Source organism: Sapajus apella, unplaced genomic scaffold (genome assembly GCF_009761245.1).
Source record: "Sapajus apella isolate SASKATOON/1434 unplaced genomic scaffold, GSC_monkey_1.0 scaffold32, whole genome shotgun sequence".
Lineage (NCBI taxonomy): Eukaryota > Metazoa > Chordata > Mammalia > Primates > Cebidae > Sapajus > Sapajus apella.
In genome coordinates, this window is record NW_022436972.1 from 17,595,004 (window position 1) to 17,609,808 (window position 14,805).

Below are 14,805 nucleotides of genomic sequence, written 5' to 3' on the forward strand. Positions count from 1 at the left end.
AATCATTTCCCATATGCATGTCTTACCATTAATTTATATTCTAAAGCCAAATCAGTTCAGGGAAAAGGAGATACACCAAGACAGGAGTTTGGGGGACAATGCTAAAAACATCAACTTTGTATCTAAAAAAATAGTTATCATATTCTGTGAACAGAAGAGAATTGTATGACTTGGTGGTGTCAGCTTTCTAACATTGTCTTCAAAACACAATTCTCCATTTCACGGTGGATGCATTCATAGGGATCTGTGGGCCTGTATCCTCTGACTAGCCTAGAAAGCATCAGAATAATCCTCTTCAAGTCCCAAACACTGAAGAAGAGGGGATTGTCTCTTTGGGGTAGAGAATCCTCCAAGCTTTTAGGAAGATGTGGGAGATTGTGAGCTGGTTCAAATGGTCCTAGTGGGGAAGGAAAGGGAAGAGGGAACCAGCAAGACTGGTTAAACGAGGGCCTGAACATTCCCATGAATGAAGTAGGTGGCAATGCTGGGTCATAGGTGATCAGGAGAGACAGACTGCTATGGAAAACCTTGAGATACAGAGGTAGGCTGGGAAAGGATTCTAGGACGTTGAAACCCCGGGTGAGACAAGGAAAAGCTAAATCCTAATCAAAGAGAAGTCCAAAAAAAAAAAAAGTCCTGTCAATCTTGTGGAAAGAGATCAAATGAAGAAGTGGGTTGAGGTGAGACGTGAATACAAGAGAGTATGAGGCATAGGCACAGAGCCTGGAGCACTGCATTGGATTTTCCCAGTTTCTCAGTAGTGTAGGTCCTGCCTACTTGGCAGCCCTGTTGTAAACCATTGACTGATAATTGCCTCCAAATTTGTCTTACTCTTCATTTCTCCTCCTATAAATTTGCTTGAGAAGTCCCCTGGGCATAGAATCAATAGCAGTTTGGGTGGTGATGCTGGGACAGGGTTTCGGTCCACAGGCCATACCCAGGCTGCATAGCTCCAGGGGATAGGGCCAGAAATTTTCTATAGACCTCTCTCTCAGTTTTAATTTTGGAAACCCTGAAGTTGAGTTTACCTCCAACCCTGATTTTGGATTTTGGAAAATTACCCACAATCACATGGGTAATTATCTCAAAGTACAAAAAAAGTCAAATCATGGCTGGGCGTGGTGGCTCATGCCTGTAATCCAAGCACTTTGGAGGCCAAGGCAGGTGGATCACCTGAGGTCGGGAGTTCAAGACCAGCCTGACCAACATGGTGAAACCCTGTCTTAAAAAAAAAAGAAAAAAGTCAAATCGTTTATGTTGTTTCTTATTCTACTATCATATATGAGACCATCAGTTCAGACTACACTGTTGAACTTTAGAAACATTATACCAGGTCTTGCAAAATGAGACGATACACGGGTTTCCAAGGTTTCTCTAGTGACTTATGTCTGAGGCCCTAAACCCTAGCACACCAGATACGAATCTCAGGAGAGAGGATTAAATGGACACTGGTTCTAAATAATACAGACTCAATACTGTTTCTTCTAGGTGGGGCTCTTAAACTTTCTCTCTGACCCATGCCTTGTGATTTCACAGTGGGGATGGTGTTCTTGAGCCAAAGGTGACCTGAGATCCCGGATTTTGAACAGCTTGGTGGGGAAAGAGCCCCGATCTTCCTTCCAGGTTGCAGATTTGGTACAACAATTCCAGACCAACATTGGCTCAGACTGGAGTGGCAAGATCAGGTTTGAGTTCCTGCTGTTCCAGAGAAAACTTAAGAAGGCCTAATCTGACCTCTCACCAGACTTCAGAACAGTCTGTTCACGAAAGTGAAATTCAGGTGAAGAGCCAGTTTGGTAGGAAGGCTGCAAATGACCACGCCCATTCCAGAAGTTATAAGAACACTCCAAGGTGAGGGTGTGAGGAACACCACCCCATTGAAGACCCCATGAGGAGAATAGAGAGAGCATATCAAGGCTGCAATACGGCCCTGGGATTGATGACCTACTGTTTTTGTACTGGGGTCAGGGTGACATCTTTATCTACATGTATGGGGAGGTGATTCCTACAGTCAGTCACCAAGTGAAGAGGTGGATCTGTCCAACCAAAACACAAATCTGCAAATGTCTTGGCTTAGTTTTACCACTTCTATGCTGGCTACCAGGAGCCAGCTCTTCCTCCTTTAGAGCTCTGACCCAAGGGTGGACAGAAATACTCTTGTTTCCAGTTTAACCCTTCTGAAGATTCCAATAACGCTAAGAGAGAACAAGAGAAATGACCAAAGAGACTACACAATGTAAGTATTTGCCTAATCCCTTTCTCCTCTCCTCTGCATCTCAGAACCATTGCTTCAATGTCTATTTGTTTCCCTACATCCAACCTGTCTCCCTCATGTCGTCCTCCAGAACATATATGCTCTCTGTTTAATAATTATCAATGCCCTTGAGGAATTGCCTTTCTGGATTTATCTCCAGCCTCAGCTCTGCACGTTTCTTTCTGGCATTTCTCACTTTATGACGTCCAGAGAGTAAGCTTATAGCCTACGTTGAATATGTCACAACAGCTTTCATAATTCAGGGTATGTGGCACTGATCCGATTTCCTTTGTCCACTGTGATAGCCTGGCCTTGACTCCCTGTGCAGAACCAGCCATTCAAAGGGTCATTAACAAAAGAAATAAGACCCCTTTTCAATTTTACTCTGGAAACCTAGAAATTTTTTGAAAATATCCTTTTGGTTTTAACAACATGCAGTATCTTAGGAGAACTAAATGGACCAAAGAAATGGAAATTTCTTATATGTAGGCTAAAGGGAGACTGCTTATCATTTTTACCACTAAGTGAAAAATGTACTAGTTTCATTTTTCTATTGAGTAGAAAATGTTTTTCTGAAAGTGTCTTCTCCAACAAGATGATTGTGTTCCACTGGGCTAGAAAGCATTATTAAATATAAAAATAAGCTACACAAAGAAAAAAACCCACAAAAATGTTCAGATTAGGAAATGCTTAAATGTTTCAAAAAATATTTATCAGTAAATGTTATTCTAGAATCAAAACATTTCCTGCTGATGATCATGCCATGGAGAAAATAATGTAATGCCAATTAGGAGATCTTATATATTTTGAAAAAACCCATAATGAGAAACATGAGATAAATAGGAATCATACTTTTAAAAAAAATTATTAATCACATAAAAATTTAAACCTTAAACTATATAAAAATACTAGAGAGAAATAAATTAGTCAATATATCAACTCTGAGAAATGACCACTTAATATTTAAGTATTTCCAAGCAAGACTCAGTATAAATAGACACATTTTTGTTCAATTTTATATGTATAGTTTTTATGACTTGGATTTACATCAGCAACACATCCTAGATAGCTTTCCCTGTCAAAAAGTCTCGATCTGCAGTATTAATATTCACAATTATACATATGTGTCACATGTATCCATTGGGATGTTCCAAGCTTCAGTAGCACCTCTCTAAACAAGGCCTCATGTGACAATGTAAAAAAAGCAGGAAGGGAGGGAGGGGGCCAGCCGGGTGGGTGGACTGGTGAGCGTGTGTTTTCAGAAGCCTCCTAGTGGACTTCCTTAAATGAAATTGAAGCAGGATATTTCCCTGACCCCTCCATGGGACTTGCAAAGGGGCTGTCTTGTTTACTCAGCCCACAGCTCTCAGTTCCTCGAGGGACAGAGCACATAAGCAAATGAGGCGGGAAGTGGAGTACACAGGTGCTGGAACTAGCTGTCTGCTTCAGTGCCAGCAGGGGTGAACTCCGTTCACTTGGACCTGCTACGCTCCACTCCTCACGGGAGGGAGCATGATGGTGAGCAGGTGCAGATCCAGGGTGATTGCTTTTGGGTGCTGGCAGGAGTGAACTCTGTGTTGCCCTGTGGTAGCATCTAGGGGGGTGCCCACAACCCCTGAAATCCCAGAGGGAGTGCTACAGTGCCCTTTTAGCTTTGCCTGCCATACACAGACAACTTAAGTGTTAACAGCTCAGTTGGCCCTCTGCCTTTTCATGTGAGGTGGCTACCTTCTGCTAGCAAGGCCAAGTGTGACGGCTTTTTTGTGTCCACACTCATGGCTTCCAAGCTCTTGTCCAGCATCCAGGAGAAATGAAGTCACATGAATGAATTGAAGGATGGTAAATGTATGGATTTTATTGCCAATAAAAGTGACTGTCAGCAAGAGGGGGAGCTGAAAAGGGGACGAGGTGGGTAGGTAATCTTCCCCTGAAGTCTGGCAGTCTCTAGCCAGATTCTTTTCCAGAGTTATGCCGTCAAGTTGTCCTTCTGAAATCTGCCCACTTCTCTCTGGTGTTCAGCTGTAGTCCCTGACGTTCAGCTGCTTCTCCTCTCTCTGCCGACTGAGGCTGGGGTTTTTATAGGCACGGGATGTGAGGGCAGTGTGGGGCTGTGGGTGCTTTGGAAAATGTGACATTCGAGCAAGGAAACAGGGATGTAAGTTCTCACTTTGCGCTGCGGTCTCAGGCTTTTCAGCTTGAGATGAGGCTTCACTAGGGACGTGACCTTTTCTGCCTGGAATTTCTCTGCCCCTGTCCCTATCAAAATGCCTATGGCTAAAACCAGTCACATGCCCATACCAGACACTGTCAAGTGAGAATGAATTGATATGATTGTCTCAGACAAGCCAGGCTTGCTCCTCTGTGATTGTCACAAAAACCACAGTCCTGTGAGCAATAAAATAAGCTTAAATTCATGAATTCACAATACCAAAAAATAAGCTCAATTGGTGGCCATTGTAGACTGCCAACCCATTATTATAAGAGCTGGCAAATTAAGAGACAGAGTCAAACACTTATCATGCTTTTCCTATATCACTGGGAAATCAAATAGTTGAAAAAGGAATTTCCCCTTATAGAAACATGCCAGCTAATAAATGAAGATGAAATGATAGGGTTAGGATATCATCATTTCCAATATCTGCTGAGTTAATGGATCTAGGTATTTAGCACTAACAACTACCAATATCACAGAAAGAAGCAACTCAACATTATATGCCTCTTGGTTGGAAGGACACAGACACAATAACGTCTAGAAAGTCATCTTGCCAAAAAAATAGAACCTGAATCTAACCAAGACTCTAGATCTAATCACACCACTTTGTGGGCAATACGAAGGGTTCATTGAAGGAAATCAGGTTTTGGAAAACTCAGTGATTGGCACAATTGTAGGCAACAGTTTGTTTACACCTCTGCTTGTTATAATTCATGATGTACAGAAAAACCTTCAGGCTGAACTTAAAATAGGTAAAGGAGGCAGCTTTAAGCTAAACTTGATTTAACAATTGTAAATGCTTCTTATCAGATTTAAGATCTGCATTGATGTTAATGCTGGCTGGCTTTTCCTGAATTCCAAAAAAGAGGAGAGTATAATGAGGCATGTCTGACCCCTCCTTCCCATCATGGCCTGAACTAGGTTTTCAGGTTAACTTGGAGTGTACTTGGCCAAGAGGAGGAGTCCATTCAGATGGTTGAGGGGCTTAGGATTTTTTATTTGCGATTTACAACTATTAAGCATGAACCTAACTTTCAGCTTATATAGCCACTTACTAAAGATCTCTTTGATCAAAAATGACTACAGACTTAAATTTTATCAAACATTTTCTTATCAATTAAAACATTTCTATTCCTTTGACCTACAATTATGAAGGAATATATTAATAAATTTCTTAACATTCAATCATATTTACATCACTGAAATGAACCCAGTCTTGGTCATGGTATACTATACTTTTAAATTTATTGCTAATTTCTATTTGCTACATTTTATTTATTATTCAATATGCAAAAATGTGCAATCTTTATCACATTTTGGTATCAGTTGGCTTTGCAAAAAATCTTAAAATATTAAGAAAACATTAAGTCTAATCCTCCGTTTTAAAGGTAAAGATTATTGAGGCTCCGAAAATATTAAGTGACTTACTAAGTTCACATTCTTTTTTATTCTTTTTTTATTCCCTGCAAGTGTTCACATCTACTTTTTTTTTTTGAGGTGGGGGGGGGTCTCAAAAACTTTGTCACCCTGGCTAGAATACCCTGGCACAATCAAGGCTCTGTGGTCTTGAACTCCTGGCCTCAAGTGTTCCTCCCACCTCAGCCTCTCTAGTAGCTGAAACTAGACATGAGCCACCACATCCCACTGAGTTCATTTTGTTGTTGTTGTTAAGACAGGATCTCACTGTGTTGCCCAAGTTGCTCTTGAACTCCTGGCCTCAAGCCATCCGCCTGTATCAGGCCCCTAAAGTGCTGGAATTACAGGTGTGAGTCACACGCCTCATTCTTTTCTACTCTTTATATCCAGTCTTGCTAATTTCAACTCCTAAAATTTTCTCAAATCCATGTTCTCCTCTCTCTTTAAGCCCACACCACTGTCACACTGAATTCAAGGACAGCTGATTTCAGCCAGGGTTGATGCAATAGTGGCTTCATGTGCTTTCCCCAGCTCTAGGCTCACCCCCTGTCCTCCTGCTTAAAATCCTTTGTTAGATCCTATGACACATCTTGCTGTTACATTGCCAAGGCCTTCTATTATTTGGCCCATTTACCTTTACATCTTATTGGAAAGAGGCCTCATGGTCCAGTGGAAAGAGCTCCAGATTGGAATCAGAGATGGATTTGAGTCCTAGCTCCACCTCCTATTACTTAATGTGACCGTAGGCAAGTTACGTAACCTAAGTCTCCACCATCTTAACTGTAAGATCGGGCAAAAATGACTTAAGTTGCTGGTAATTGTAATGTCGATAAAAAGAGTCATACTCTGTAAAATATTTAAAGGGATTTATTCTGATCCAAAAATGAGTGACTGATGGCCCATGACACAGCCCTCAGAAGATTGTGAGAATATGTGCCCAAGGCGGTCAGGATATAGCTTGGTTTTAGACATTTTAGGGAGAACATAAGCCATCAATCAACACATATAAGGGGTATATTGGTTCAATCCAGAAAGATTGGACAACTGGAAGGAGGGGCTTCCAGGTTATAGGTAGATTCAAAGCTTTTCTAATTGGCAGTTTGTTGAAAGAGTTAAATTATTGTCCAAAGACCTAGAATCAATAGATAGGAATGTCTGGATTAAGATAAGGGGTTGTGGAAACCAAGATTTCCATTATGCTGATAGAACCAATAGAAGGGGTTGTCTGGGTTAAGATAAGGGGTTGTGGAGACCAAGGTTCTCATTATGCAGAGGAAGTCTCCAGGTAGCAAGCATCAGAGAGAATAGATTGTAAGTGTTTCTAATTAGGTGTGATTCTCTCCTGGAACAGGAAAAAGGAGGGAGAAGGAAGGGGATTCTCTTCAGAACAGATTTTCCCCACAAGTCAGCTTTGCAGGACTATTTCAAGACATGGCAAAGAAAATATATTTGGGATTAAAATATTTCCTTCCCTATCTATCATATGATGTTATACCAGAGTCAGGTTGGAAAGTAAGCCATGTTATATAGCGCTAAGTAAAACCTGTCTGTTGAGACTATGATTTGGAGGGCATGACTCTCCAGACCCCTTAGATACAAATTTGGGCAAGAGAAGAAAAAAAGTACAAGTTTAGTCCTCAGTAAGGGCACAGCTCAAGAAAGCACTCAAGGAAGTATTGCTATTTTAGGTTAGGTGCAGTGGCTCATACCTGTAATCCCAGCACTTTGGGAGGCCAAGGCAGGCAGATTATCTGAGGTCAGGAGTTCGAGATCAGCCTGGCCAACATGGTGAAACCAGGGCTCCACTAAAAATACAAAAAGTAGCTGAGTATGGTGGCATGTGCCCATTGTCCCAGCTATTTGGGAGACTGAGGCAGAAGATGCACTTGAACTTGAAAGGCAGAGGTTGCAGCAAGCCGAGATCATGCCACTGCACTCCACCCTGGGCAACAGAGGGAGATTCTATCTCAAAAAAAAAAAAAAAAAAAAAAAAAAGAAAGAAAGAAAAAGAAAAAAGAAAAGAAATTATTCCTAAATAAGGTATTAGTTTTTAAAATTTTATTTTTAATTAACAAAATTCCATATATTTGTGGTATATAACATGATCTTTTGATATATGGATATATTATGGAATGGCTGAATCAAGTAAATAACATATGCATCACCTCATATACTTATCATTGTGTGTGTCTGCTGAGCACACTTAACATTTACTCTCTTGGCAATTTGTAAATATACAAAACATTGTTATTAACTACAGTCACCCTATTGTACTACAGATATCTTGAACTTATTCCTCCTGCCTAACTGAAATTTTTTATTTTTTGACCAATATCTCCCTGATCCTCCCCAGCCCCAGCCCCTGTGCTCTCAGCTTCTATGAGTTCAACTTTTTAAGGTTCCACATATGAATGATATCATGTGGTATTTTACTTAATGACCTCCAGGTTCATCCATATTGTCACGAATGACAGAATTGTCTTATTTTTTTAAAAAAGGCTGATTGATTTTTGACAAGGCTGTGAACACAATGGGGAAAGAACAGTCTCTTAAAAAAAAAGGTAGTGTAGGGAAAATTGGATATCCATATGCAGAAAAATGAAATGAAACCTTTTTCTCACACCAAATACAAAAATCAACTAAAAATGAATAAAGACTTAAAACATAAGACTTGAAACTACAAAACTACTAAAACATAGGGGAAAACTCTAGGACATTGGTCTAGGCAATGACTTTTTTGGAGATGACCCCAAAAGCACAGGCAACTAAAGCAAAAACAGAAAAATAGAATTACATCAAACAAAAAATATTCTGTACAACAAAGAAACAATCAACAGAGTGAAGATAAAACCTAGCAAATTGGAGAAAAGATTTGAGAACCATTCATCTGTTAGGGCATTAATATCCAAAATATATAAGGAATTCAAACAACTCAATAGCAAGAAAACAACCCAATTTAAAAATGGGCAGAGGACCTGAATAAACATTTCTCAAAGAAGAGACACAAATGGCCAAGTAGATGAAAAAAAGTTCAACATTACTAATCATCAGGGAAATGCAAATTAAATGCACGATGAGATATCACCCACACCTGTAAAGATGGCTATTGTAAAAAAGATAAAAAATAACAAGTGTTGGCAATGATGTAGAGAAAATTTGTTGATGGGAATGTAAATTAGTACAGCCATTATAAAAAACAATGAGGAGGTCCTCAAAATATTAAAAATAGGACCATCATATGATCCAGCAATCTCACTACTGAGTATATGTCCAGTGAAAATGAAATCAGTATGTTGAAGAGATATCTGTGCTCCCCTGTTCACTGCAGCACTATCACAGTTGCAGATAAAGAATCAACCTTAGTATCCATTCATGAATGCGCGGTAACTTTAATCTCCTACCATTGCCCAATCCCCTCCATATAGCCTTTGTTTTAGGCTTACTGAGCAATTTACAATACTCAAATAGATCACACTTCTTATTATACTTAGAATATTTCCCTTCCCTAACACTTCCATCCCTAACCTTTGTTCCCTTAGCTAACTCATATACACACTGACTCAGCCACCTGAGTGGCTGGAATTACAAGTGCCCACCACCACATCCGGCTAATTTTTTGTATTTTTAGCAGAGATGGGGTTTCACCACGTTGGCCAGGCTGATCAAGAACTCCTGACCTCAAGTGATTCGCCCGTCTCTGCCTCCCAAAATGCTGGGATTACAGGCATGAGCCACTGCACCAGTCCACACTGAAAACTTAATGCTAAAGTTACTTGTTTTGGAAAGGCTTCTTTCATCATCTCTTGGCATTTTGTCATTCTTTCAGTATTGCCATCGTAAGTGTATGTGTGCCTATTATCATCTTTATCACTTTTATATTCTAACACCAATTCTAATACCATGCTGAGATGCACAACGCTATATAGCATGGTAATAGCATGCATCAGTAAAGGTGCAGTGTAACTGATATCTCTACAAAACACAGAGCTGGGCAGTGCTCCTTTTGTGCCTTCTATGTCCACAGCAACCTGGCCACTTACACTCTCCCATACACCACACATTCGGAAGTAGCTGGGACCCCAGGAGAGTCACCTGTGCTCAGCAGGATTGGTGAAGGAGGAGGATTCTACATGGTGTTTGCAGAATTCTACTAGGAGCATCCTATTCTCCCAGCTCCCATGGGATTTAAGGAAAGCTAACATTACCAGGGGTTGCCCTTAGATACCGAGTCAGAAAGTTGTTCTCTTACCTTTGTTGTGGCTTAGGTATATTTCTAGATATGACCTGTAGAAATATAGGTGTAGCAATGACATTTTCTGAAATAAAATTGGAAAAGAAATTCTAAATGATAAAATAATAGGCAAAAAAATTCAGATGCATAAAGGAAAAATGTTTATCTGGTATAGTGGGTATCCTTTCCCTTCTGATCAAGGAATGTGCTTAGTGGGGTTCCTCCTCCTCCTCTTCCATAGAACTGCTCCCCTCAGTCAGACCCCTTGCTCCAAACCAGTCCTTTTCCAGTTTCAGCTTACTGTCAGCTATCCAGAGTTTGGCCAGTTGATTCAAGTCAAGTTTTTAGTTTCTCTCTGGAGCTTTTGCAGTAGATAAAGCATATTATTTTAAACCCAGGAGAGGAAACTAAGAAATGTAATACAAATCACCAATTTCAGGAAGTCTCAAAAAATTTAAGTTCTAGAAAACTAAGGTGCTACCCAAGGTCATTCACCTAATCAATGGTACATGGGGCACCAAAGTGCATGTCACTTGCAGTCATTCGTTCATGCATTCAATCTGTAACAAGCAGACTGATGTAGAAATTTACTGGTGTAAAATTTTTGTGCTGGAGACTCAAAGAGGAAAGAAAGAACATTTCTATCTTCCCTGAAGCAAAACTAGACTTTCTGAATTTCCAAGAAAAAGTCAAAAGATGACCCCATCCAACTTTTGTTGTGATTAGGGCCTTGGTGCCTGGATACCTGAAAAGAAAAAAGCAAGATGAATTCCTCTGCTTTTGGGTAACTAAAGGAGGCTTAAAGATACCCCAAAGCATAAGTAACTTGGGGGTTTGAAAAGGGAAGAAACATAAGACTTTTTTTGCAGCTGGGACCCCACTGTGGGCTGGAAAAGGACAAGGGCTCCTACTTTCCTTGTAGTGTCATGAACCTGTTAGGACATAAGAAGTGGCAGGACATGGGAGGCTGGGAGGAGAAGGAATGGCCCCAGCCTGAATACTAAAAACCATGTCTTGAAATAAAACTGCTAAGGGAATGAAAAGACAGAGAAGTCCAAGAACCAAACTTTGGGCATGCTAGTGGCTGCAGAAGTGGAGGATGAGCTAATGGAGCTGCCAGTGAGGTAGACAAACCAAGAGACAGGGGCCACCTGAAGGCCAAGGGAAGAAAGTGAATGCTTCAAGATGGCAGCTGTAAGCAACTGTGTTCTAATGCTGATAGTTCAACTGATATAATGGAAATGTAACCACTGATTCAGCAATTGTGAGGTCACTGGTGACTTTGCCAAGAGGAGTTTCAGTGGAGGGATAGGGGCAAAAGCTTGGCTGAAATAGATTCCACAATGAATAGGAGGGAGGGGCATGGTAGCTCACACCTATAATCTCAGCATTTTGGGAGGCCGAGGTGGGCAGATCACCTGAGGTCAGGATTTAAGACCACACTGGCCAGCATGGCGAAACTCCATCTCTATTAAAAATACAAAAATTGCTGGGTGCGATGGCTCAAACCTGTAATCCCAGCACTTTGGGAGGCCAAGGCGGATGGATTATCTGAGGTCAAGAGTTCAAGACGAGGCTGCTCAACATGGCAAAATCCCATCTCTACTAAAAATACAAAAAATTAGCCAGGCGTGGTGGTGGGTGCCTGTAATCCCAGCTACTCAGGAGGCTGAGGCAGGAGAATCACTGGAACCCTGGAAGTGGAGGTTGCAGTGAGCCAAGATTGCACCACCACACTCCAGCCTGGGCAATAAGAACAAAAATCCTTATCAAAAAAAAAAAAAAAAAAGGCACAAAAAACAAACATCAGCTGGCATGATGATACATGCCTGTTGTCCCAGCTACTTGGGAGGCTGAGGCACAAGAATCCCATGAATCCAGACAGTGGAGGCTGCAATGAGCTGAGATTGCAGCACTGCACTCCAGCTGGGGTGATAGAGCAAGATTCCATCTCAGAAAAAAAAAAGAGAGAGAGAAAGAATGAATAGGAGGAGGAGGGGATGAGGATACAGTGAATATAAGTGACTCTTTTAAGACATTTTGAAAGAGAACGAGTTGGTAGCTGGAAGGGGGCATATTATTAAGGAACTTTTTAAAAAGATAGGCAAATATTGCACAATGTTAATATGCATATGGGAATGATCCAGCATACAGATAAAAATTAATGATGTAGGATTGAGAGGTGACAAATACTGGAGTGAACACCTTGAGACTGTAAGGAAGACAGGACCTAATACAAAGGTGGAAGGGTTGAACTTAAATAAGAGCATGGACCGCTCATTCCCAGTAATGGGAGGAAATACATAGTGCACAGGTCCAGATGTAGGTAAACTTGGCAGATGTGGTGATGGGAACTTTTAACTCCTGAAATGCTAACCTATACTCTCTCAGAGTCTAATTTTTTAGTCTACTGAATTCAGCAATACAGTGAAGTTTAGTAGACCAAATTATCCAAAAATTTTGAAAAACACTTATATGTGATGGAGACATTTTTACCTCTGGCTTTTAATTTTGACTGCCCTGGGAAAAACTATTGGACCCATGTAAAATTAAAATCTTTAATGAAACACATTCTTTGATAGGTAGATTTAAAAGTTTTAACTTCTGAGAAAATATCACCGTTTTCAAAACATAAAGACATGTTTTTATTGTTAGCTAATTGCCCGGCTTCAAATGAAGCACAGTGTATGGCCTGCGTGAACTTCAGCTGTCCACAATGTGGAAAAGACGAAGTGTGCAAGGCAAACAGATCTTGCCATGATTGCTGATGAAAGAAACTTAATCTCTTGGGGCCTGAGTTGCTTTATCTGTAAAGTAAGGATAATCCCGGCGTTACAGGATTATTGTGAGCTCCAAATAAGATAAAGCTCCTGGGACACAATAGGTGCTAAAATAATGATAATAATAATAAGCCAGCTATCAGCTGTCATCACTGAAGTGAGCTTTTTTCTGACAGCAAACATTTTTAACTGATAAATTTCTTTCATTGATAAGATGTAACCAATGGGGAAACTGGGGGAAGGCACACAATGCCTCTCTGCACCATCTCTGCAACTTCCTGTGAATGTAAACTACAAACGTTTTCTTCCTTTTAGAGATCTATGAGAAACACCTGTATCCCATCTTGCAAGCCTCCTTCTGAGGCTTATTAATAGAGATAAATGTCTGCCGACTGTAGCAGAAAGGCAGTCAGACATTCCAGAATGATGTTTTTTTTCCCAAAAAATGACAAAAGCCAAACGAAACAAACTGACATGGTCACTGTGGGTTGGAATCTGTTTTTCTATCTAGTTCTACTACTTTTGGCTCTACACTGGAGAGGAACCAGTGTCCTCCTGAAAAAGCCAATATAAAAGCAAGCAGCTTACTTCATAGGAATAGCTAATAACATTTAACTGTTGAGCATTTTACCAAAATCCACTCAGGTCAATTTAAGTGTAGTGCAGTGGAAGAAATTATTGCACATTGCAAAGTTGTGGTGCATTTTACTTAAATCTACAAAGGCCAACAGAAGTGGAGTGTAATATTAAGAAATTACTGCAACATAGAATAATAATAAGGGGAGAAGGTGGCTGTTTCCGAAGCCCTTGGCCCCAAGGTAACTGAGGTCACCCCCTCCCAACCCACCAGCACACGTCCCTCATTATTTCAGCATTTGTACTATAAGGGGTAACAGGACTTCCTCCCCACAGCAATGGGGTGAAAACGTGAAGTGATCGGAGCTCCCAGATGGAGTGACCACCACCAGAAAAGCTGAGGCAGGCTAAGGAGAGGGGCTGTGGAAAAGGTTGCTCTTGGCATCATACACGCTTCATCCTTCTAGGTCGGGTATCCACAGATTTCCAAGATTTGGGAGAACCTAACCCCGGAGAAGGTGGGGGTGGCCCAAGGAGGAATTCCCTGGAAAAGCGGAGGCAGCCCCAGCGGGAGACGCTGCGTCTACTCCCGGGGGTCAACTCCGAGGGGAGGGGGCCTCTGCGAGAAAGACGGGGGCGGCGGTGGGCAGCCAAGGGAGGAGAGGAGGGGCGAGGCGCCGTCGCCAGCCCCCTCCCCTCGTCTGCGCTCCCGTCCTTTCTTTCTCTCCCGGGCACCGGAGCGCATCCCGCCGAGGCCGGGCCGCTTCAGTGGGAGGTGCCAACACCTCGCTGCGCCGGGGCCCCGACCTAGCAGTAACCGGGACCAAGGAGGCGGAGCGGACGCGGCTCCGGCCTGCGCGGAGGTAAGAGGGTGGAGAAGTGGTGAGGGAGGGCGAGGGAGATAGCGGCCCTAACGCGGGCCGCTGTTAGGGTACCCCTACTTGCTAACTCAGTGGGGTACTCAGTTACCCCCGGTGCAGGCCACCTTCCCGCGCCCTTGCGGCCCAACCTGCCAGCCAAGAGACCACTGAGGGGCCCCGGGGACTAGAGCCGCGACCGTACCACAGGCCTAGGCGTCGCCGCGCATGCGTAAACCTGCTGGCGGGGGCTAGGGGCTGGATTCTGGGGCTACACCCCAGCCCAGGCCGCGGGGCAGTGGCTGCAGTGCACATGCGCAATTCTGCTGGCGGAGATCCGCTGCGCTGCTCTGGGACTACATCCTACTGAGAAGCCGGCCCAGGCTGCGCCACGCTGCGCATGCGCGAGTCCTATAGTAGGGGTCGCGTTTGGCGTCGTTCCAGGGTGCTCGCCTGCCCGGAGGTTGTTCTCATCCTAA

The 14,805-nt window shown here is 42.3% G+C and overlaps 1 protein-coding gene and 1 long non-coding RNA gene across 23 annotated transcripts in view; one reads left to right on the forward strand and one right to left on the reverse strand.

The window, feature by feature from the left end:
* Window positions 1–4,089: 4,089 nt before the first annotated feature.
* On the reverse strand, window positions 4,090–11,535 carry LOC116562418. The gene is made up of 2 exons (XR_004273930.1): window positions 10,132–11,535; window positions 4,090–4,371 (listed from the first exon to the last, which is right to left on the reverse strand). It is a non-coding gene; the product is annotated as an uncharacterized LOC116562418 (long non-coding RNA).
* Window positions 11,536–14,006: 2,471 nt separating this feature from the next.
* RCBTB2 (RCC1 and BTB domain containing protein 2) overlaps window positions 14,007–14,805 on the forward strand; it is a 46,227-nt gene continuing 45,428 nt past the window's right edge. For 11 of the 22 annotated variants that reach the window (XM_032294647.1, XM_032294649.1, XM_032294651.1 and 8 more), the window contains exon 1: window positions 14,155–14,332. The gene's annotated coding sequence lies outside the window, so the exon portion shown is untranslated. Of the gene's footprint in view, window positions 14,333–14,432; window positions 14,743–14,805 lie in introns of those variants that run through there. The other 11 variants (XR_004273932.1, XR_004273931.1, XM_032294642.1 and 8 more) reach the window with 8 other exon arrangements.